The sequence below is a fragment of the Ambystoma mexicanum genome, chromosome 6p, assembly GCF_040938575.1.
Source record: "Ambystoma mexicanum isolate Mex_15411 chromosome 6p, UKY_AmexF1_1, whole genome shotgun sequence".
NCBI classification, from domain to species: Eukaryota; Metazoa; Chordata; class Amphibia; order Caudata; family Ambystomatidae; genus Ambystoma; species Ambystoma mexicanum.
The window spans coordinates 1,377,065,178-1,377,088,715 of NC_090935.1; the positions used below are offsets into that span (position 1 = coordinate 1,377,065,178).

Consider the following 23,538-nt stretch of genomic DNA (forward strand, 5'->3'; position numbering starts at 1 on the left):
GGGCATCAAGGTGCTCTTACCTGCACGGCACAGCACAACTGGACTGGGTCTGCAATGGCTCTCTGGTCACAGCACAGCATGGCAGGACTGGACAGGATCTGCAATGGCTCTCTGGTCACAGCACAGCATGGCACAGGATTGGGTTTAATCTGCCTTTGCTGGTTATGAAGATAATTATTTAGCAGGCAAGCAGCTACAGCACAGCCTGGCTGTTTCTTTTGTTTCCCCTTTACGTTTGTGGGATGGGTTCTGGAAGTTAAGCCCTAGCTGAAAGTGGTTCAGCTATGCAATGAGCCTATCTGCTTGCAAAGTTTCTGGAGTCTGGAGCAAGGAATATGGATGGATCTCCTTCAGGGTGCTTTGCCAGGATCAGGATAGTGGGCGAATCTGTGTGTCCTTCTAAGTCCTCAGCTTTCTCTATTTATGCATATGGTAAAGGGTTGTATATGCTGGCTTATCCTAAGTGCGCCCCCTAGGTAGGTTATTGGCTAGAGTCTCCTCTCTCCCTTGATTGGAGGAGAAAACAGGGTGTCACCATGATGATGTGGGTTTATGAGTCAGAGAATCCTCCCCTTGCCTTTTGAACATGAAAGCTACTTTTAGTACAATATATCTTGACATGTGTGCAATCTTTATAACAATAACATACATAGATCACATATGTGTGGAGCTGATACTCTTCCATGCCCCATCGCTGTAGGATCGTGGGTCTGCTTTTGACAGAATTCTGCCCTTTTTGTCCAGAACACATGGTCCAATTTCGGAGCAAATTTCCACAAATGTGCGCATTGTATATGGGCATAAGTGTGTGAAGTTTCATGCTTTTGACATAAATACATTTGCTGCAAAACCAGAATTTCCACTGTTACTTCCCAGAACATAGCACAGAGTTCTGGCATCTCTTAAACCGTGCACCCAAAAATCATATTAACAATGATTAAAAATGTGCTTTTTGTCCTTGTGAATCCACAAATGGTTGCCTGTCCCCTCCTCCTCCTGTCTGTTTGCAGTCCAGAAGCAGCCTCCTCCCATTTCCTCCTGGCAGAGTCCATTTACGATCCTTCATAATTTGCATCTCCTTGAGTTGGAGGAAGTTCATTGTCCTCTTCCCACAGCAGCCCAAATTCTCCTCCCACCCCTTAATCATCACAAGGGCGTGAGTTCCTGGTGGAGAGAGAGGCCTGGCCTCTTGGGGGAAGTTGTTATCCTGGTTTGGCTTGGAGTCAGGCTTAATTTCAAATGTCATTTTGTTGCAATTTTCTCTTGGTTTAAAATAAACTTTCTAATATCCAAACAAGCAGCTACAAAACTTATTTCAGATTCTAAACCATGAGATTTAAATAGTTACAACCTAGGTTACTCTCAATAACAGGTCACTTAGATTTCAGACATTAGATTTCAGTGTACAAGTTTAAATCCTTATGATGCAATCTACTGACAGCTGTCATACAGGCGGCCGCTGGTACTGTACCCAGATTTTGACAGATTTCACAGGCAGGCACATTTTTGCTGTGAATATTTTTATGACAGATTCTGCTTTTCATGACATTGTATGTCCATAATGATTTCTTGAATGAAGTGACTAGTACCACCCAGGATAAATATTGATTGTTGTACGGTGTTTTGGAACGGCATTCTGCAGTTTCCGCAACCAAGAAAAAGATTTGAAAACAAGATTCTGGATTCCTTTCAGCAAAACACTGCTTTTCATGCAGTCTCCATTTTTACTGGTTGGGCAGCCCTGTGACATGTTTCAGCAGTGCAGTCTCCGTTCCACCACTGACAACATGCATGGTAGATTTGGCAGCCATCTTTTTGTGTTACAAAGCGTGATCTCCGTAGGTTTTGGTGCGCCCAGGGGTTTTGTGGCCATTTTGATAATTCTGGCACCATCAGCACACAGTGAGGCCGCAGGGCAGAGTATAAGTGGGTTAATACATCCCACAGCCTAGTATAAAGCTGTGCAATGTGATGTTGTCCTGGTAGCCTATCCTGTGGGTGTGTTCATAGCTGTGCATGCACAATAAACAATTCTAATGCATTACAAATGTATGATGGGTATTCTCTGATATGTACGCATGCATGGGAAGGGAGTCATCAGCCATGTCATGTGACACTGCCAGGGTTATATCATAAATGCTTATACAATATCATTTTTCGGATAGCCCACCACTACATGGACATGCACATTTTTGGTTTTCTTCAGGGTTAAACTAACATAATACCCCACGTTGCCTTGAAATTATACTAGTGGTGGCTGGCCAGTTGCAGATAAACAACCCTGACCCCCATCTTCCGCTGAGAATGTAATTGGTATAGTTATATGACAGCACTCTATTTGCCCAGAGGAAGCAAAGGGTTCTATACACTTTAAAATTAGACTCTGGTGTGTTTCAGTCATAAAGGTAAACAGACAAAAGCACAAACAATGCCCCTTCTTATTCCTTTGGGGAGAGGGTGGGCTATGCTCTCCAGAGTGGTAGGCCAGCAGTGGAAGTGTCCAAATAACAAAATGATAGTGCGTACTAAAATAAAAGGAATGTCCAGTAAGGCGCTATAAAAATAGCAATCTTGACTAAAGAAACAAAGTATAATTAAACACTATAAATGCCCCCTACAAAGAAAATACTCAGGAAATACAGGTTGAGTATATGGCTGAGGGCAATCTGGTTAAATGTGAAAGAGTGAAAAACGGCCAATGATGAAAGAAAAATAAGCGACTAATATAGGCTTTTAAAATATTATTGGCAAAGGTAAGGTATGTGGACCGAAGCAGCTCACAGGACCCAAGATAAGGACGGGTGGTAAGGTTCCCTAGGATGCCTGGGAATGAGACTAAGTACACACATTGGCCCTCATTACGACCCTGGCGGAGATCCATGGTGCAATTTGCACCATGGTCCATGGCGCTAAGCTGCCAACTCCGCCATGGGGGTTGGCGGACTTACCGCCCCATTCCGAGGTTGGCGGGGCGGTAAGTCCCCAATCCCCATTTACCCTTCCCCATTCCCATTTTTGCCCCATAGGGTATAATGGGAGTGGGGAAGGCGTTAATTACGCCACCGTAAATTACGGTGGCGTAATTAACAACAAGTCCCGTAGCACCATGGATTTTTCCGCCTGCAAAAAGCAGGCGTAAAAATCACCATGGTGCTACGGGAACTCGTAGTCAGGCGGAAAGGTACGCCATGCTTTACGCCGGCGTAAACCCCTTTCCGCCAGGGTCCTAATGAGGGCCATTCTCTAACTTTGTTCTTCTATGATATGTCGACAGTGGCCTGTTCTCTGGCTACCATTCATGAGTTAGAACATGCAGTTCGATCGCTTCGCGTTGCCTTGATGGTACTTAATTCCCACAGCACTTGTGGCGGATTGTCCGTAATGGGCAAGGAGGTGCTGACCTACAAGAACCCTTGCCCATTACAGAGGAGCTGATGAGCCAGCCCATTGTTAACATTCAGTGTTCCCAAAGCTGCCTTTGGCAGTTGGGAGATTGCTCCTGGGCTAGCTTAAACTGTTAAACTGTCAAAGGGAAGCATTGTTTCCCTTTGACAGTGTTTATACCCTGGATTTTATTCCAATGGACTTTGCAATGCCAGGGGTGTTTTGCTTGCATGGCCCATTCGGGAAGCAGGCTGGGCAACTGCACATCTCAATGTGTGTGGGGGTGCTGTCTTAGTATGCCGCCATGCATGTTAATACAGTTGGGGGCAGTGACACAGCTGCACTCTAGCTCCTCCATGTATATGTGCAGGTACCAGGAAGCACGCTATGCTTCCTGGTTACTGATCCTGGGACGTCGGAGCCAGGGGACTTAGTGTTTCCTTGGGGGGCTGCACTCGGTGAGTGGCACAGTCCGGCCCGGGGATGAAGGTGAGAAAAATCTGTATTATACATGTGTAAATGAATGAGGGAGCATATGATGCAGAGGTGGGTGCTGGGTGTGATTATGAATGAGCAAGTGTTTACTCTAAGGATGTGTGTGTGTGTGTGAAAGATGTGTGAATGAGACAGTGAATGTTGCTTGAATGTGTGTGGTGTGTGCTTGTGTGTTTGTGCTGGGCCGAGTCGCAGATTTGGATATTAGGTGGTTGGTAATATAACTGCAAAATCAAAGATGCCAAGTAAAAATGCCTTGATGTCATCATTTTTGACTAGGTACCTTTGATAAAGCAAGCATGAGACGTGTTATTAATTGGCTAGATTGGCATTTTGGTGCAGCAGTCTAGCCATTTCTTACTGTGGCATCACATTTTTAGGAGCATCTTTGATAATGAAAGTATGATAATTGTTATTAAGTGGCTAGATTGGCATTTTGGGGCAGTGTCATGACCCTTGCCCCTGGCCCTCACTGTCAAGTCAGCCTTCCAGTTAGGGCCAGGTCAAAGGCCTTAAAACCTTATCCAAGACTCTCTTGGAGTCAGTCCTGGCGGCTTTGGCGCCAGGCTCATAAGAATCATGAAGACCAACATTAGAATGGGACTATTTACTTGGGACTATTTAACTTGGGGGGGTTCAGCCAACATGGAGGCACACACATAGCTCAGTTACAAGGAACTGAGCTATGGGGACTAGTCCTTTGGGTGTGGCAGGCCTGGGACTACTTTACCTGGACTACTTTGGATGTGGCAGGCCTGGGACTATTTTACCTGGACTACTTTACCTGAGACTATTTAAACCGCACCCAAACAGCAGAACATGCTTTGCGTTCTTCTGGTGCGGGCAGAGTAACGCTCATCGTGTCCATTTCTTTGATGCCAGCTCACCTGATACCAAGGACCTGCAGAGAGAGAAAGAATACTACAAAACTTACCTGGAACAGTATCCTGTCTTCAATCCATCACTGACTTCAGTTCATTCTAATGTTGGTCTTCATGATGGTTATGAGCCTGGCGTCAAAGGCGCCCGGACTGACTCCAAGAGAGTCTTGCATGAGATTTTAAGGCCTTTGACCTGGCCCTAACTGGAAGGCTGACTTGCCAGTGAGGGCCAGGGGCAAGGGTCATGACAGCACTCCCCCCCAAGGCCCCTCTCATGGTGGCACTTCTGCCTGGTCCTGGTTTGGCTGGGTAATTCTGATGGAACCTTTTAATTAAGCGAGGTGCATGGATGTATTCACAAGGTTCCCATGATCTGTTGTGAGGGCCGTATCCCTTCCAATCAACTAAGTAGTATAGTTTGGATCTGGTGTATTTTGAGTCTAGGATATCCTTTACTTCAAACTCTGGTTCTCCGTCAACTAATACTGGTTTTGGTGGTGTTGTAACCCGAGTACCGGGTTGTACTGATTTCAGGAGTGATACGTGAAACACAGGATGAATCTGCATAGTGGGTGGTAGGGCTAATTCAACTGCCACTGGATTTATTATGGATTCAATAGAATAAGGTCCCAGATATCAGGGACGAAAGGTCTGAGTCCCTTTTATTGGCACATATTTTGATGCTAACCAGACCTTGTCTCCAATTTGATAGTCGGGGGCTTTACTACGATGTTGGTCAGCAAATTTCTTTTGTCTGTTCTTGGCTTGAAGTAAATGTTCTGCTGCTTCTTTGAAGGCCTGGGAAATAGTCGTATGTAGGGTTTTAACCGCTGGCATTTCCAAAGGGGTTGGGAGATCCAGTTCTGAAGTACGTGGATGTCTACCATATATAGTGTAGAAAGGGGTGTGCCCAGTGCTGGTGTGTAATGAATTATTATAGGCATATTCAGCTATCCAAAACAAGTCCTTCAAATTTCTTTCCACTTGATGTAACATGCAATGTAAGTATTGCTCAAGGGTTGGTTTGTTCTTTCTGTTTGGCCATCTGTTTGAGGATGGTGACTTGTGGATAGTCGAATGTCAATTTGGGCCATTGAACAGCATTTCCTCCAGAAGTTGGATATGAACTGACTACCTCGATCTGAGATCAAGACTGATGGAAAGCCATGTAGCTGTACGATTTCCTCCAGGAATACTTTTGCTAAATTGGATGCATTTGGAAGACCCTTAAAAGGAATAAAGTGTGCCATTTTAGAGAACAAGTCTACAACTACTAAGATGGTGTTGAATCCTTGACTGGGAGGTAGATCTGTAATGAAATCAAGGGACAGTGTGTGCCATGGTGCGGGAGGAATTTCCAATGGTTGGAGAAGACCAGCTGGTTTCTGATTTTGGGACTTTTTTTGTGCACACACACCGCAAGATTGGATAAATTGTATGATGTCTTTACGCCATATGGGCCACCAATAGTTTTGTTTTACTTTAGCTAGAGTTTTGGCAATTACAGGATGACCTTCAATCAGGGAGTTGTGATAACTCGAAATAACCTGCTCTTGTAAATCTTTACTTGGCAAGTATAGACGGTTCCTAAAATACTGGTCTTTAATGGTGTAATGTTCTTCTTGAGTACACCACTCTTGTGAGAAAGTGGGATCCATTAAGAGTTGGATCTTGTTTTGGAGTTCGCCCTGTGTCAATGTTGTTGTAAGACCCAGGAATTTGTCTTCTGGAATGATGGCTACTGGATCTGGAGTTATGTATACCTTTTAATCAACACCCATGCGGGACAAGGCGTCAGCCTTTCCGTTTCGGACTCCTGGCCAGTAGGTGATCATATAGTCATATTCAGCAAAGAAAAGAGCCCACCGCTGTTGACGGGATGATTGAGCCTTTGCTGTTTTTAGGTTTTGCAGGTTTCGATGTTCACTTATGACCGTGACAGTATGTCTAGCACCAAGGAGATTGTGTCGCCATGCATTGAAAGCTGTTTTTATAGCCAAGAGTTCTTTGTCTGTGATAGCATAGTTGAGTTCGGGAGGTGAGAATTTTCGTGACCAGAAGGTCACAGGGTGTAACTGGCCAGTTCCTGGGTCCCTTTGCGAGAGAACAGCTCCCATAGCCATGCTGGAGGCATCTGTTTCAACTATATAAGGGAGATCTGGGCGAGGATGCCGTAGAACTGGAGTAAAAGTGAATTTTTTCTTAAGTTCTTGAAAGGCCTTCTCTGCTTCTTTGGTCCAATGGAACTTTTTATGATTTTTTTCTCAATAGTGATGTAATTGGATGCACTGGGAAAAATCTGGGATGAATCGGCGGTAAAGGTTTGCAAAGCCCAACATACCCTGGATTCCTTTAAATGAAGTTGGTGACGGCCAGTTAAGAATGGCATCTACCTTCTGCCTATCCATTCTGATACCTTTTGGTGTGAGGATAAAACCGAGGAACTCCACTTCAGTGACATGAAAAGAGCATTTTACGATTCTAGCATACAGTTTATGTTGCCAGAATTTAGTAAGGACGGAGCGGACATGCCTGGCATGGTCTTCTTTTGTAGCAGAATACACTAAGATGTCATCAATGTAAACCAGGGCGCAAACATCGATTAACTCCTGCAAAACATCATTCATAAAGTACTGGAATGCAGCAGGAGCGTTGCAAAGTCCAAAAGGCATTACCTGGTATTCATACAAGCCGTATTTGGTACAAAAGGCGGTTTTCCATTCGTCTCCTTTCTTCATTCGAACAAGATGGTACGCCCCCAAGGTCCAGTTTGGTATAGATTTGGGCATCTTTGACTTGATCCAATAATTCGTGAATAAGGGGCAGTGGATAACGTTTTTTTACTGTGATCTGGTTTAATGCTCAATAGTCGATGCAAGTCCTCAAATCTCCTTCCTTCTTTGGTATGAAGAATAAGGGACTGGCTGCCGGTGATTTAGATGGGTGGATAAATCCATTTGCCAGGTACTGATCAAGATAAGATTTCAAATGGAGGTTTTCTGGTTCAGTAAGTGCATAGATTCGAGCACAAGGAATTTGAGCACCAGGTACGAGGTCAATCTGACAATCGTAGGGCCTGTGCGGTGGTAGAGTATTGGCTTGTTCTTTCTGGAACACGTCTTGAAAATCTTGGTATTCATTTGGTAGAGCACTAGTCACACCTAGTACAATCGCCGCTGTACTGGGAGTAGCAGATGTACATAAGTCTGTTTTCCCCTTTTCTTGATAATAACAGGTGCAAGCACAATGATCGGAAAAGGTCAACTTCTTGGCACGCCAATCTAATAGAGGGTTGTGAGCTACCAACCATGACATCCCTAAAATTAGTCGAAACTGAGGAGCTTTGATGAGATCGAATGCAATAGATTCTCAGTGTCCATCCTGGCACAGTAGGGTTAGTGCTTCTGTACATTGGGTTACTGGTCCGGAAGCTATTTCTGTCCCATCAAACGTAGTAACTTTTTCAGTAGTCGATTTAGAGCATAAGGGAAGCCCCATCTCTGCTGCCAGATCTTGGTCTACATAATTCCCAACTGCTCCGCTGTCTATGTATGCTTCGACAGCATGCATCCGAGACGGTTGTTGGTGATTGATCAAAATTACTGGTAATGCAAAGTGTGAGGTATGTGGCTCATCCTTCGCTCGACAAGCGGACCTATACGCTTGCCGGGCTTGGTAGTTTTCCGGCTCCTTGTTATTATCTTCCTTCTCTGTGGCTCCAACAGTTCTCCTTGGTGGTTTCACTGGACATTCTTTGAGGAAGTGGCCTGATTATCCACAATATAAGCATAATTGCTGTTGCCTTCTCTTGTCTCTTTCAGTTTTAGTTAAAGGTACCCGTACACCTCTGATTTGCATCGGTTCTACCGTGTTTTCCAATGTATGTGGAACATTATCCTTTGACCGGACATACACAGCTAGAGTGTCTAACCTTATCCGGTCTGCTTTTCGGTCTTATAATCTCTGATCTAATTGCACCACAAGGTTGATGAATTCTCCACAGTCTTTAGGTGGGTTAACCACTTGAGCAAGGATATCCTTTAGTTCCCCTCGTAGACCCCAATGAAATAGTGTGGTCCTTTTTTCCTTAGGCCACCCAGCTTCAATGACTAGTCTGTTAAATGTTGCTATATATGTAAGCAAGTCTTGACTTCCTTGACAGAGTGACAAAAGTTTGTTGTCTAATGCTTGGCCTTGAGTATGACGAGCAAAGAGTTTTCCCATTTCCATCTGGAAACCCCCAAAGTCATGTAACAACGGGTTATCCTGACTTACCAATGGTACCGACCAATCCGCAGCACAGCCACTCAGATATGACAAGACAAAAGCAACCCGCGCTTGGTCGTTAGGAAAAGCCCCAGGTCTGCAAAGGAAATGAAGACGACACTGGTTCATGAACATTGCGTACTTTTTGGGGTCCCCTGAAAATCGTTCAGGTGGAGCTAAAGTAACTGCCCCAGGAAGGGTTATTTTTACTGGTTTGGTGGAAGAAGTTGTTACAGGTGCTGACGGATTGTTACCAGGCAATAGGGTCTGTCCTGCCTGTGATTGGAGCAATTGTCTACTTATTTCATCGGTACGATCCTTAGTAACAATCAAATCCCTCCTAAGAGCATTGGTTTCTTGCCTGGCTGAATGTACATCATCGTGTAATTGTCCCAACAACTGAACTAATTTATCAGTCTCTGAAGTCTCCATGACGCCCAGGTGGATAATATTATTGAGGCTTTGCGTTCTGTTACTCTCACCTGGTAGCCACGGGGACCCCACCATGCCCTGGTTGGAACCCTCTCCCGGTCCCTGGTAAGGCCTCTGGTTAAAGATGGGTCTGCAATATAGGAGAGCTGGATTCAATACCAGATTGTCTTTGTTTTCCCAACTCCCTTGGCCTCAACTCCTTCCTCCCCCTTGAGCTTTCTCCTCACCTTAATATTGTAAAAGGTGTATTCTCTGTCCTGCTCCTCGTGGCAGGGGCGTGTAGATGTGGGGGATGAGCAGCGACCAAGTTTCTTCACTGGTGCAAGCCCCCCTGTGGGAACCCAGACCTGCTGCGACTCCTTAGGTTTGCTGCTTTACAGTCTTTATATGCAGTTCTTATGTTCTTCTTAGTTCGATTAATAATGTCTTGCTTCTTTCCTTTTAGGTATGGAAAGGTATTTTGGTGTTGTCATGCAGTTTGAAGATGAGCATGGGCCGGTAGGCCACATAATTCTTACCTGGGTAGTCATCTCCTGGTCAGTCGCATTGCTGGAACATTACGGCGCTCGGCGAGGAACATCGCAACCTGCAAGGAGAGAAAAGACACATGTTAGCAATATAAAAGGCGAAACAGCGCAGCGCATCACGCATTACTCACCGGACAGCATTGCGCACACCGCGCTTTCGCCTACCGGCCCATGCTCATCTTCAAACTGCATGGCAACACCAAAATACCTTTGCAAAATACCTTTGCATACCTAAAAGGAAAGAAGCAAGACATTATTATTCGAACTAAGAGGAACATAAGAACTGTAAAGCAGCAAACCTACGGAGTCGCAGCAAGCCTGGATTCCCACAGGGGGGCTTGCACCAATGAAGAAACTTGGTCGCTGCTCATCCCCCACATCTACACGCCCCTGCCACAAGGAGCAGGACAGAGAATCCACCTTTTACAATATTAAGGTGAGGAAAAGGCTCAAGGGGGAGGAAGGAGTTGAGGCCAAGGGAGCTGGGAAAACAAAGACAATCTGGTATTGAATCCAGCTCTCCTATATTGCAGATCCATCTTTAACCAGAGGCCTTATTAAGGGACCGGGAGAGGGTTCGAGAGTGCAAATCATCCAACCAGGGCTGTGTTGTATCCCCGTGGATACCAGGTGAGCTTAACAGGCAGTTAGTCCAGCCATTTCTTACTTTGGCATGGCATTTTATTTGCTGTGCATCTTTGATAAAAACGGGCATGAAAAGTGTTGTTATGTGGCTAGAGTGGGATTTTGGTGCATCCAATCTAGCAATTTCTTACTGTGACATGATTGTTTACTGGGCATATTTGATAGTCACACTTCGCCTCGAATCTCACCTGTTTATCCTTTGAAGTCTTTGTTGGAGGTGTTTCTTTCTTCCAAGGACACGGGTTTTGTATAAACACGGACGAGTATCCTCTGTCGCCAGTGTGCAGGTAGGTATCCATCTGTAGATATGCAGGCATTCAGAACTCCAGGGAGGATCAGGTAAGGAGTCCCGGGAGGAAGGAAACCAGGAAGGAACTGGAACTTGCACCCTTAACAGGTAGAGTACGAGGACCCAGGAATGGATCCCAGAGAGGAGGTGGAGGACTGGTTCACAAGCGGGAAGCACAGATGGAGCCAACATTTACCTGGAAGGATTAATAATAGCATGGGGAAGAGGAACATTTTGACACACACTTGCCGGAGGTTCGGGAAGGTAGCGTTGAGATGCGCAGAGCCGCGGGGGCGCGTCTATTTTCTAGGAGATGGCAAGTCCGTGGAAACACTACAGCGGTACCTTTGCACTGGCGTTGGCCATGTTGGAATTACGCTCGAAAGGATGTTGCAGTGTCTTATGGACCACGTAGTCCAGAAGGGGCTGATTCGACAAATCATGACATTGATAAAACAAGCATGATAAGTGTTAATATGTGGCTAAAATGGCATTTTGGTGCAGCCAGTCTAGCTATTTCTTCCTCTGGCATGGCATATTGTACAGGGCATCTATAATAAAGCAAGCATGATATGTGTTATTACATGGCTAGATTGGCATTTTGGTGCAGTCAGTCTATGCATTTCTCACTGTGGAATGACATTTTTTACTAGGAATCTTTGCTCAAACAAGCATGGTAAGTGTTAGTACCTAGCTAGACTGGCATGTTGGTGCAGCCAGTCTAGATATTTCTTTGACATGATATTTTTACTGTGCATCTATAATAAAGCAAGCATCATAAATGTTATTATGTGGCTAGACTGGCATTTTCGTGCAGCCAGTATAACTGTTTCTTTGGCATGGTGTTTTTTACCGGACATCTCTGATAAAGCAAGCATGTGATGTGTTATTACATGGTTATATTGGCATTCCGGTACAGTCAGTCTAGTTATTTCTTACTGTGACATGCCATTTTTTACAGGCCATCTATGTTGAAGCAAGCATGAAGTGTTATTGTGAAGCTAAACTATTTCATTTGGTAAAGCAGTTTAGCCATATCCTACTGTGGCATGGCATTTTGTAGTGAGCATCTTCGATAAAGCAAGCATGATATTTGTTATTACGTGGCTACACAACACTGGCATTTTGGTGCAGCCAGGCTAGCTATTTCTTTGATATGGTAATTTTATTGGTCATCTATAATAAAGCAAGCATCATACATGTTATTACATGGCTAGACTGGCATTTTGATGAAGCCAGTCTATCGATTTCTTTGACATGTTTTTTTTACTGGACATCTATGATAAAGAATGCATAATGCGTTATTTCGTGGCTACACTGGCTTTTTTGGTGCAGGCAGTTTGGACATGTTTTCATAATGTGTCATTGTATCTTTAAGGGAAAAGCCAATTGGTGTATGCTCTTATGTGAGGATACTTCCATATATTGGCGGAAACAGCCTGAACATTTTTTTCTTATAGTATCATTCTTGCCATTATGCCCAAAGCAAACATGAGTCTGTTCTTATATGGGAAAACTGCTTATATTGATGCCGCCAGCTTCAAAATGTTTTGGCACAGCCAATGTGAACATGTTATTATGCTGCATATAGATCATGAACATGCATTGGGAAATGCTCATGTGCATTTTTGGTGACTTGCAACTGTGGGGTGTAATCAAACCCCCAAACCAACCAAAAAGGAAGGGCCCACTGGGCAACTGAACTGCCAGCACTTTAAAAAAAATCTTTAACACCAGAAATTGACCTATTAAAGCAGTCTGTGGGGTTTCTGCAAGTAACACAAGACAGGGCCGTGTGAAAAGGCCTACCTGACATTACAAAAGGAAAAGCAGCATTTTAATTCACAAAGGTAGAAGAAATTCAAAGGTCCCTTTCACATGAAAAACAGGATGTGTAAAAACAGACACATGCTTTGCATGTGTGTTATCAAGTTGAAGCAAGACATGAGAAAAAATTCCCCAACATAAAGATGTCAGAGAAAAGGCATGGTATGTGTTGACAAAAAGTAAGGTAGATTATGCTTCACATGCAAAGTATTAGAAAACATTTGAAAAGAAAAACCCACTTTGTTGCCATGAAAAGTTCATTTAGGCCCAAGGCAAACCCCGTTTGCTTGCTGTGGGACAAATGTCACAAAGGACTTCCCCCAACAGAAAGCCTGGCTCACATCCCAGTGGTTTACAACAGCAATAACATGTGGCTTGCCTAAAAGTCATGGAAACCAAGTGTCCTTTACACTTGCTGTCTCGAAAGGCAGTTATATGCAGGCCAACTGTTTTGGCTGATGCATGACCAAAATGTAAGAAGGAGGTGTGAAAACAGGGGTTACAATTAAGGGAGGCTGAAACTCCAACTTCAAACAGTAAACTCCAAACACAAAGAGACTAATAAAAATGGTGGTTACAGGCTGGCCCAGAGAGGCAAATGGCATGCAGGAAGGGAAGCTCATATTGGTACATATGAAGATTCCCTTTGTTTGAAAGGACTATTATAATTTAGGCATTTTTTCACAAAAAACATAAGAAGTATTTTCTTTTTTTGTTGTGTCATTATTTAGATAATTTACAGGCGATATAAAATTCATCCACCTGTGACTTAGGGAACTGTAATGGCCAGTTAAAATAGGTTCATGGCTGATCTAAAAATGTCCTGAATTTGAGAGTTGGTGAACGGGTGGAGGTAAAATTAGGAATACGGGTAATAAATTACATATTCCTAACTATTATGCTTTTGGCAAAAATGGCAGAAAATTGCCACATGGCCTTGCAACATGGTGTAGACCTGGCCGTTGTCTTATTTAATTCCCTATGATTAGCCGAATCAGAAAAGATGTAAATTGTGGCATTTATTAGTATCATTTTTAGGTTTTGCCACATAACTAGTTTTTGCCAAGAATTTGACATGAGAACAAATGGGGATTGCAAATAGAAGCTGTCATATGTCTGCTTCAGACTCCTAAGCTCATCTTTAGAGATGGGCTGGCGTTGGTAGGAGGGAGGGGAGTGGGGTAACTGTCCAATCCTATTGGCAAGAACTCTTGCAGGGTAATCCCCCAAGATTGTAAACTTGATGGTGTCATCACTGCTATTTAAAGTGGAATGCACTATGAGGAAGAGAGAGAGCTGCTGAACAATTACCATCGAAGGGGAGCTGTTAAAATTAACATCAAGAGAGCTGCTGAAACTGACCATCCGGCACCCAGAAGGAATCACCAAATTAGATTGCTGAGATTGCATCTAAGTGGAGCTGTCTATTTCTGGGAAGGACAAAAAGATGACTGGGTCCTATAGTGGAGTGCTGGGGGTCATCCATGAGAGTGGAGTGACCAGACCCCTGCTCCATCTTTCCAGAGGGTCCTGAAATGCAGCTGGCTTTCCTGAATTTGAAACAGAGTTTTTCTATGTATGTATTAATAAGTTTACCCTTTGCCTTAAATCCTTTCCTTTTATGGTGGGTTGGAGGTGGGCCGTAACTGGGTAGATTGTTAGCCTATTTAACGAAAATATTAATTTAATTAATTCTCTTTGGCAGAACACTACGGGGTGGTTTTTGTTAAAATTAGAAATTAAAAAAGCTCACTTTCCAGTGTGTGCTGAACATCCATACCCTATTATTTAATTGGGTCATCCTTTTTGTACTGTTGACCCCAGCTTCTTTAATGAAGAGGGGTGTTTTTGTTCTTAAACCAGTCCAATCTTTTTGTCAAACTTTCCCCTACCACGGGCCTTTCAGTGGAGGGGGGGTCTGAAATCCACAATTCTTCAATCATCGGAATGTCTTTGTCAGACCTCCCCAACCCAGACTAAAGTAGGGAGGGGAGTCTGAAAAACAAACCTCTCAATCACCCCGTGTTTATTTTACATTGAAAGCTTGGGTGAAATAATAATTGCCGTATGCATTTGCCCAAATTTGTAAAACTAAACTGCTAGCCTTTTAAGCGCGCAGGAAAATCGAAATTGCACAGCACTGCATTTGTAATTGTTTGTGCTCACTGACCAGCGATAATCATTTTTTGAATGGAAATTGAGATAATGTACCTTGTTTTGTGTGTTTCCGCAATCAATGTGTGTGATTTATTTGTGTAACAAGAAGTTGATTGTGAGCCACAAAAAAGGTGGCAGTGTAGTTTGTGCAATTTTTCTTAACATCTAACTCAAATAAACATAAATAAATGTCATGTACACTGGCCAGGTTCTTGGCTCATTGGTAGCTCGGGGGGAGGGATCCAAGGCTGGGACATCATTTCACCAAAATTCCAGGGCTAGTGGAACTGACATCACACAACCCTTGACCACCACCCCTGATGACATCACAGGAAGTGATGTCATGTAATTCCGGCCCCAAGTAACATCACGAGAACTGATGGCAAACGACTGTCAGATTTTTCAGATGCGTCTACCACCTGTGTTTCCAGGCACTCTCATTTCAGCCAGATATAGGAACCGAGGCACTGAGAGAGGCATGATTTGTCCACGATCACACATTTTGGGAATGCAATTTTCCAGATTCAACGTGGGGTCTATATGCAAAACATACATAATGCAGCATTTGTAACAGGGTAACTGAAATCTCTAATGCACGCTACAGCTAGTGTATGAAACATCTATAAACCAATGGACACTGAAGTACACATTATCTGTGGCGTTATTGTGTTAAACAAGCCAAAAGCGCACTGACCTGGGGAGGCATGTGCTGCTGTTTATCCAGGAGAAAAATGCTGCACGAGCAAGGCCTGAAAAATAAATCATTGACCAGGATTTAATATCAACAAAATTCCCTGGTTATAAATGTCTCCATGATTCAGCTACCACTACGATCGATGAAACCTATTAGACTGGTATGCGTGCACACAGGGGAGTGCACCTGATAACGTTATCTTTGCTGGAGTATAATATCTGGGAAACGTTCTTCCAATATACCAAAGATCCCCCATGGTTTTTATTATCTAAGTGTAATACTGGGTGCCTGAGGAAACACAATTTAATGTAATATCATTGCTGCACACACACATCCATGGCACCACACAGCTATTTTTAAATTGAAAAGACCCATGAGTTGCTTCTCACCCAGGGTCTCACTGCAGACTTCAAGGCGTGCACTGCACACTATGCCTTTGTCAGACCGAGTGGTGCCCAATGGCGTAGAACAACATTTGGCAGCTTCCCTGCAGGCCATGCTGTGGGGGCCCCTCCAAGCTCCTTAACAAAGGACAGGGCAAGCCACACCCTGGGCCAGTCCGGACCACCACGTGTGCCATATGTTCATGATGATTATGTCACTGCCGGGGCATGCACTACTGCAAGTGAAAGCAGTAAATATGTTTATTAATCAAAGGTTAAAGGTTTAACATAATACAGAGAAAAGGGGGCGGTGCCTGGTCCACAAATATAACAGCCACCAGTGGTGACTGTGAGTTGTCTTTTTTGGAGGGTGTAAATATTTGTCATAAGTATGTGATTGCGACCGATCGTAGTGAGGCAGCCCAAACTAACGAAAATGGATTTGGGGCATCAGGGGGAATTCTTCTCCCTCTCCTGAGAAAATGTTTTCAATGATATGATAGGTTATTTATAACACGCTTAATACCCTAGCACAGACCCAGGCATCGAACCTGTGTTGCTCCGTGTCGTTTTGCTTCCAAGGCGAGCACGTTGTCCCTGAGCTTTCCTCCCGAGACATTTGAATGGGTTAAAATGGTGCATTACACAGCACGCTTTCTGTGAAAATGTCGGTAAAAGGCCGACCATCGTTTTTTAGGGTGTAGGGTAAATCATGAAAAGAAGAACAATAGATGCAAGTCACCAAAAGTGCACAGGGCATTTCCCAATGCATTATCATGCCGGTCCTGCGAATATAAGCCAGTATAAAAAATATGTTCATGCTGGCTGTGCCTGTACATTTCCATGCTGATTCAACCAACGTATGCTAGTGCTCCTTTATAAGACCATACTCATGTTCACTTTAAGAAGTTTTTATTGTATCACTAATGGCACTGACCACAAAACTGGCTCTGCCAATGTATTCCAGTACTCCTATGTACAAACATATTCCTGTAGGTTTTGCCAGTAAAAGCTCTGGGCAACCCTTCAGACCATCGTTTTTCAGCCTGCCAAGCCATTACAGAAGGGGAAAAACCATATGCAAATCAGGGTGGTCCTACCCCAAAAGGGGCAATCCAGCCGAACTGCTAGGTCACATCCCTTCTGCACGAGACCACACGCATCCCAAGACATGTTTCAGCCTTGTTGGGCATCATCAGTGAGGATTAGCTTGAGTCTCTATGCACGGCAGACTCGGGACCCACGTCTGGGCATACCCGTCCCACTCGGGGTGACTTTAGCAAAACAGAAAGGTGATGGCTGGAAGGTTTTTAATTAATCATTATCATGGGCAGAGCTCTTGGCAACACTCCAGACCATCGTTTTTCAGCCTGCCAAGCCATTACAGAAGGGGAAAAACCATATGCAAATCAGGCTTGGTCCTACCCCAAAAGGGGCAGTCCAGCCCGAACTGCTAGGTCACATCCCTACTGCACAAGACCACACTCATCCCCAGACATGTTTCAGCCTTGTTGGGCGTCATCAGTGAGGAGTAGCTTGGGTCTCTAGGCCCGGCAGACTCGCGACCCACGTCTGGGCATACCCGTCCCACTCGGGGTGACTTGAGCAAAACAGAAAGGTGATGGTTGGAAGGTTTTGAATTAATCACAACCACCGGCAAAGCTCTGGGCCACCCTCCAGACCATCGTTTTTCAGCCTGCCAAGCCATTACAGAAGGGGAAAAACCATATGCAAATCAGGCTTGGTCCTACCCCAAAAGGGGCAGTCCAGCCCGAACTGGTAGGTCACATCCCTTCTGCACGAGACCACACACATCCCCAGACATGTTTCAGCCTTGTTGGGCGTCATCAGTGAGGAGTAGCTTGGGTCTCTAGGCCCGGTAGACTCTGGACCCACATCTGGGCATACCCTTCCCACTCGCGGAGACTTTAGCAAAACAGAAAGGTGATGGCTGGAAGTTTTTGAATTAATCACAACCACCGGCAAAGCTCTGGGCCACCCTCCAGACCATCGTTTTTCAGCCTGCCAAGCCATTACAGAAGGGGAAAAACCATATGCAAATCAGGCTTGGTCCTACCCCAAAAGGGGCAGTCCAGCCCGAACTGGTAGGTCACATCCCTTCTGCACGAGACCACACGCATCCCCAGACATGTTTCAGCCTTGTTGGGCGTCATCAGTGAGGAGTAGCTTGGGTCTCTAGGCCCGGTAGACTCTGGACCCACATCTGGGCATACCCTTCCCACTCGCGGTGACTTTAGCAAAACAGAAAGGTGATGGCTGGAAGTTTTTGAATTAATCATAACCATGGGCAAAGCTCTGGACAACCCTCCAGACCATCGTTTTTCAGCCTGCCAAGCCATTACAGAAGGGGAAAAACCGTATGCAAATCAGGCTTGGTCCTACCCTAAAAGGGGCAGTGCAGCCCGAACTAGCAGGTCACATCCCTTCTGCACAAGACCACACGCATCCCCAGACATGTTTCAGCCTTGTTGGGCGTCATCAGTGAGGAGTAGCTTAGGTCCCTAGGCCCGGCAGACTCGGGACCCACGTCTGGGCATTGTTGTGGGCATGTGTTTGCCAGTAAAAGTGACAGATCACCATATGAAAACCTGTCCCAACTAAGAACATTTATCATGCTTGATTCATCATCAATGCTCACTTAATAAAGAGTCATTATACCGTAAAAAAAATATACAGGCCGCTAGACCAAAACATCAGTCTAGTGAGGTAACACTACTTATCATGCTTGCTTTTTTAAAGATGCTGAGTAATAAATGCCATGCCACAGTAAGCAATGGCTAGACTGACTGCACCAAAATGGCAGTCTAGCCAGGTAATGACACACATGAACTTAGCTCTGCCCGAAAATACCAGTAAAAAAATGCAAAGTCAATAAAGGATGTGGCAAAAATGCTCCAGTGATCCCAGTCTCTCCCAGGGCCGTACACACACATTCATCCCCTTTCACCCACCAGTCACTCACCCATACATCCCCTCTCACATTCACTCACATTGGATTCACCACACAGGAACACACCAAACCCCACCCAGAACATTCAAACACACACTATCACATTCATAATCATTCACTCACTAGTCACTCACTCAAGCCTTCTCTTACATCCACACATTGCATTCTCTACACAGGCACACATCCAGAAACCCAGAACTTTCAAAAACACACATCACATCACTTCTCATTTACCCACCAGTCGCTCACACCTTCTCTTACATCCACTCATCGCGTTCTCTACACAGGCACACACCCACCCAACCAGAACATTCATAAACACACATCACATCAATTCCCATTCATCCACAAGTACTCACACCTTCTCTTACATCCAGTCAGAGCATTCTCTACACAGGCGCACACCCACCCACCCAGAACATTCAAAAACACACCATTGCATCACATCACTTCTCATTCACCCACCAGTCACTCACACCTTCTCTTACATCCACTCATTGTATTCTCTACATATGCACACACCCACAAACCTAGAACTTTCAAAAACATGCATCACATCAGATCTCTTTTCACTCACCCACCAGTCACTCACACCTTCTCTTACATCCACACATTGCATTCTCTACACAGGCACACACTCAGCAACCCAGAACATTCAAAAACACACATCACATCACTTCTCATTCATCCACAAGTCACTCACACCTTCTCTTATTTCCACTCAATGTATTCTCCACACAGACACACACCCCACCACCCAGAACATTCAAAAACTCACATCACTTCTGACAACTTCTCATTCACCCACCATTCACGTACATACATGAGCTACCCTACAAAACCTATTGCAAACTGTCTGTCTTTTTACCACATTTTTCACTTTAAGTGTGTTGTAAAACGCTCCATTTTAAACCATTATTCAATATAATGTTCCCCTCTTGGCTGGTTTGGACTCCCTTGCTACACTCAGTGGCTCTAGTATATTTCAGGGAAATATTTATGCCAATTAAAAAAAAACACCAACCAACACTGCCTTTCATCAAATGAATGCGCGATGCATCAACATTAATTTAGCACAGTGGATTGATGCTGTCAATGGGTGAGTTGATCATGGAAAGATGCCTCGGTGCCTTGAGGTTGGTGAGACATCTTGATTGAATTGTCACAGTGCTGCCTCCTCTGAAGTGCTTGGCTTGACCCACATTGATTGATAGGTTTGGAAATTCAAAGTGGGCCTGATCACTCAAGCATCAGGTTGCTGCATGAAGATGCAATGGATCAATTGTACTCAAAGGCAGCTTGACATGGTTTGATCTCTGGCTGACATCATTGTTGTTATTCTAAGCAACTGAAGCTGGGAGGCTGGAGATCTCTTTTGGAGAACCAATCAAAACAAGTGCTTTTTCTTGCTTCGTAACTACAGGGATAAAACCAGCTTATGAACCACCAGATACACTTTCTCAAGACCTCAACAGGAGACAAGGCTTTGGTTCCAGGAAAACATCAAAAAGTAACCAACCTACTGGGATGCACACGCTCCATTTATGTCTTCATCTTTAGAGAACATTGTGGCTTCCCAGCCCCATCTAAGATACAGTGATGACATTGCTGTACTTATATGTATTACCACTTTTTCAATATTTCCATGGCTACCTTCTAATTCGTTGGGATCCTACATGGCAGACACTAAGCATGCTGGCTGTTCTAAAATGATGGAATGGATCTTTCCTGTGCCTCAGCTGTCATGTTGCCTTAGCTCCACCCAATTCCTGCCTCCCTGAGAGCAAAGGGTCAATGGGGTTTGACTTTATGCACAGTCTGGGACATATGACTCAATTTAAGTATAGTACTGATGTAATCTACTTAATATTTTAAGTGAATGCTGTTGGGATGAAGGCAAAGGAAGAGGTCCCAAGGTGGGCGGCCAGAGTGAGAGTGGGAAAGCGGGAGTGTGGGTCCCAATGAGAAGAGATCGCTGGTTGCACACTAATCCAGAATTGCACAAAGACAGTCAGGAGTGAGCGAGAGAGGAGAGGAGGTGGAGGGGAGCCTAAAAGAGAGCGGAGTGTCATCTGCATAACACTGAAAGTTAGAGGAGAAGGTAGAGATCAGGTGGACCAAAGCGGCCAAGTAGACAATGAAGAGCCAGTATAGAGCCCTGTGGAACACCGCATGTAGAGAGAGAGGTGGTGGAGAGAAAGGCCCCAAGTTGGACCTGGTAGGGTTGGTGCCCAGGTTCTCCTGGAGTTGATTGATCAGGGCGGCATGATTGACCATATCAAAAGCAGAGGAAAGGTCATGGAGGATGCAGATCCGAATAAAGGCTGTAGTCAAGGTTAGAGAGCAGATCTTCACAAGTGTTCAGGAGAGCAATTTCTGTGCCTCTGAAGCTAGACTGATGGTCATGGAGACAACCAACAGATTCAGTGTGGAGAGTAAACCGGGAAATGGCCAGCTTTTCCAGGAGTTTGCCCAGGAAAGGAGTGATAGTGATCGGGCGACAGTTTGCCAAACAGGTAGAATCGGCAGAAGGCTTTTCAAGGAGAGGTTGCACAAGGGAGTGCTTGAGGAGAGAGGGGAAATATCCAGTGGCAAAAGAGTGATTGCAGAAATCGTCCAAGGCTGGAGCGAGGGTGTCAATGTGGTCCTTGATTGTTCTGGAGAAACACAGAGCACCTGTTTGTACGACACTTCCATACGACAGACTTGTCTAGAAACATTGTCAGGTGCTGTCAGAAAGAGGAGAAAGGAGGAGGAGGGGGAGAAGCGGCCAGAGGGGGGCAGAGGGCGATAGTGGGAGAGAAAGAGGAGGCTGGGGGCAGGATTTCCTGAGTTTTAGTAGTGAAGTGAGAAGCCAGAGCCATACAGAGGGCCTGGGAGGGAACAGGAGAGGTGAGGCTGCAGTAGAATTGTCTCGCTCCTTGCATATTTTGAAGTGTTAGGCTGTGTTGGTAGAGGCCACAAAGACGCAGGCTTTGATGTGGGCTCTCTTCTTGGACAGGACACAGAGTCTGATCTGTATTGCCTTTAGAGCAGGCGGTAGGCCAGTTTGTCAGAGGATGTGCCCGGGGACCTCCACTTCCTCTCAGTCAGCTCTGCACTTATATTTCAAGGTGGCAAGGTCAGAGTCATAGCAAGAGCTGCTCTTGAAGTTAGGGTTCAGATGGATTCTCATCACAGGGCCAAGGATGTCCGGAGTGTTAAAGATAGAAAGATGCAGGTTAGGGAGGGCTGTGTCAGAGTGTGAGTCAGATACAGGATTAAGAGGAGCAGAGAAAGTAGAGGCAAAGGCATCCACTGACATAGGCTTTAAGGGTTGAATGACCGAGAAGGTAGGTGGCAGTGCTGGGGAGAATTTCAGGTGAGAGAAAAGCAGAAAGTGGTCAGTCCAAGAGAGAGGAGAGGTGAGAGGGTTAGAGAGGGGGATGTCTGAGGAGATGAGAACATCCAAGGTGTATCCAGCAGAGTGTGTCGGACCAGAGGGTAGAATGGAGAGAGAGAGAGTGTTGCTGATTTTGCGTAAGAGCCCAGAGGAAGGATTAGAAGCATCCAGGTGGATGTTGAGGTCTCTGAGGAGGAGTTGAGGGGTTGAGGCAAGGAGAGAAGAGGAGAGGTCAGCCCACTCTGAGAGGAAGAGGGCAACTTGGCCAGGTGGCCTGTAGACGATGAAGACGAGGCATTCAAAGGAGAAGTCCTCCTGCGTAGGTACGACAGAAGCAGGGACTAACTCCGTAAAGATCGGAGCTACTCCACCTCTGGGTCAGTTGATTCTGGGCTTAGAGAGAATCTTGTAGCCATCAGGGAGGAGAGTGTCAAAACTCGTGACAGAGCTTGCGGGGAATCATGTCTCGTTGAGAGTGAGGACATCCAGGTCAAGTTCTTCGAGGAGGTGAGAGTAGCGACGTGGAGCAGGTTGCCACATTTGAAAGACTTCCAGGGTAGGGTACAGGCTTGAGGTAGACCCAGTGGAAGTGGTAGAGGGGCCTGCTAGTGGGCAGAGGTGGTAGCAGGAGGTGGCATAGTATCCAGAGTGGAGGAGGAAGGTGCCAGAGAGGCATCAGAAGGAGGAGGTGGCAGAGGAGCGAGAGAGGTGCTAGTAGGAGTTGCGGGAGAAGGAAGGAAGTTGATAAGGCATGGGAGACACCTATCAAAAATGAGGAGAATGGGCTGAGGGCCCTGGACCAAGACTGTGCCATTCAGACATTAATGATGGTCTTGGAGCAGTGAAAGGAGGTCGAGAGGACCTCCCAATGAGTATGACCATTAATGGAAGAGGAGGAGATCGGTAAGAGAGCCGAGACCATATGAGGGGTCCATAGGTCTGCAGATGAAACAACAAAGAGGATGTCAGTTAGGGTCTGTCTGGAGGAAGCGCTGATGAGGGTATCAGAGATAGGGAGGCCAGGGTTGGAGATCAGGATATCCCTCTTGAAGTTTTTTCTACCAGACTTAGTGAGAGGGATAGGATAGGAGATAGAGTAGCAGTTTGAGAAGAATGGGAGAGATTGAGAGCACCATAGAGGGTGCGAGCAGACAAGAAGGGAGCATGAGGGAGGAAAGAGGCCCAGAACAAAGCCGAGCACCAAG

At 45.2% G+C, this 23,538-nt stretch overlaps 1 protein-coding gene across 2 annotated transcripts in view; it reads left to right on the top strand.

The window, feature by feature from the left end:
- Positions 1-23,538, top strand: part of TECRL (trans-2,3-enoyl-CoA reductase like) — a 1,221,034-nt gene that overhangs the window by 315,608 nt on the left and 881,888 nt on the right. The window lies entirely within an intron of this gene.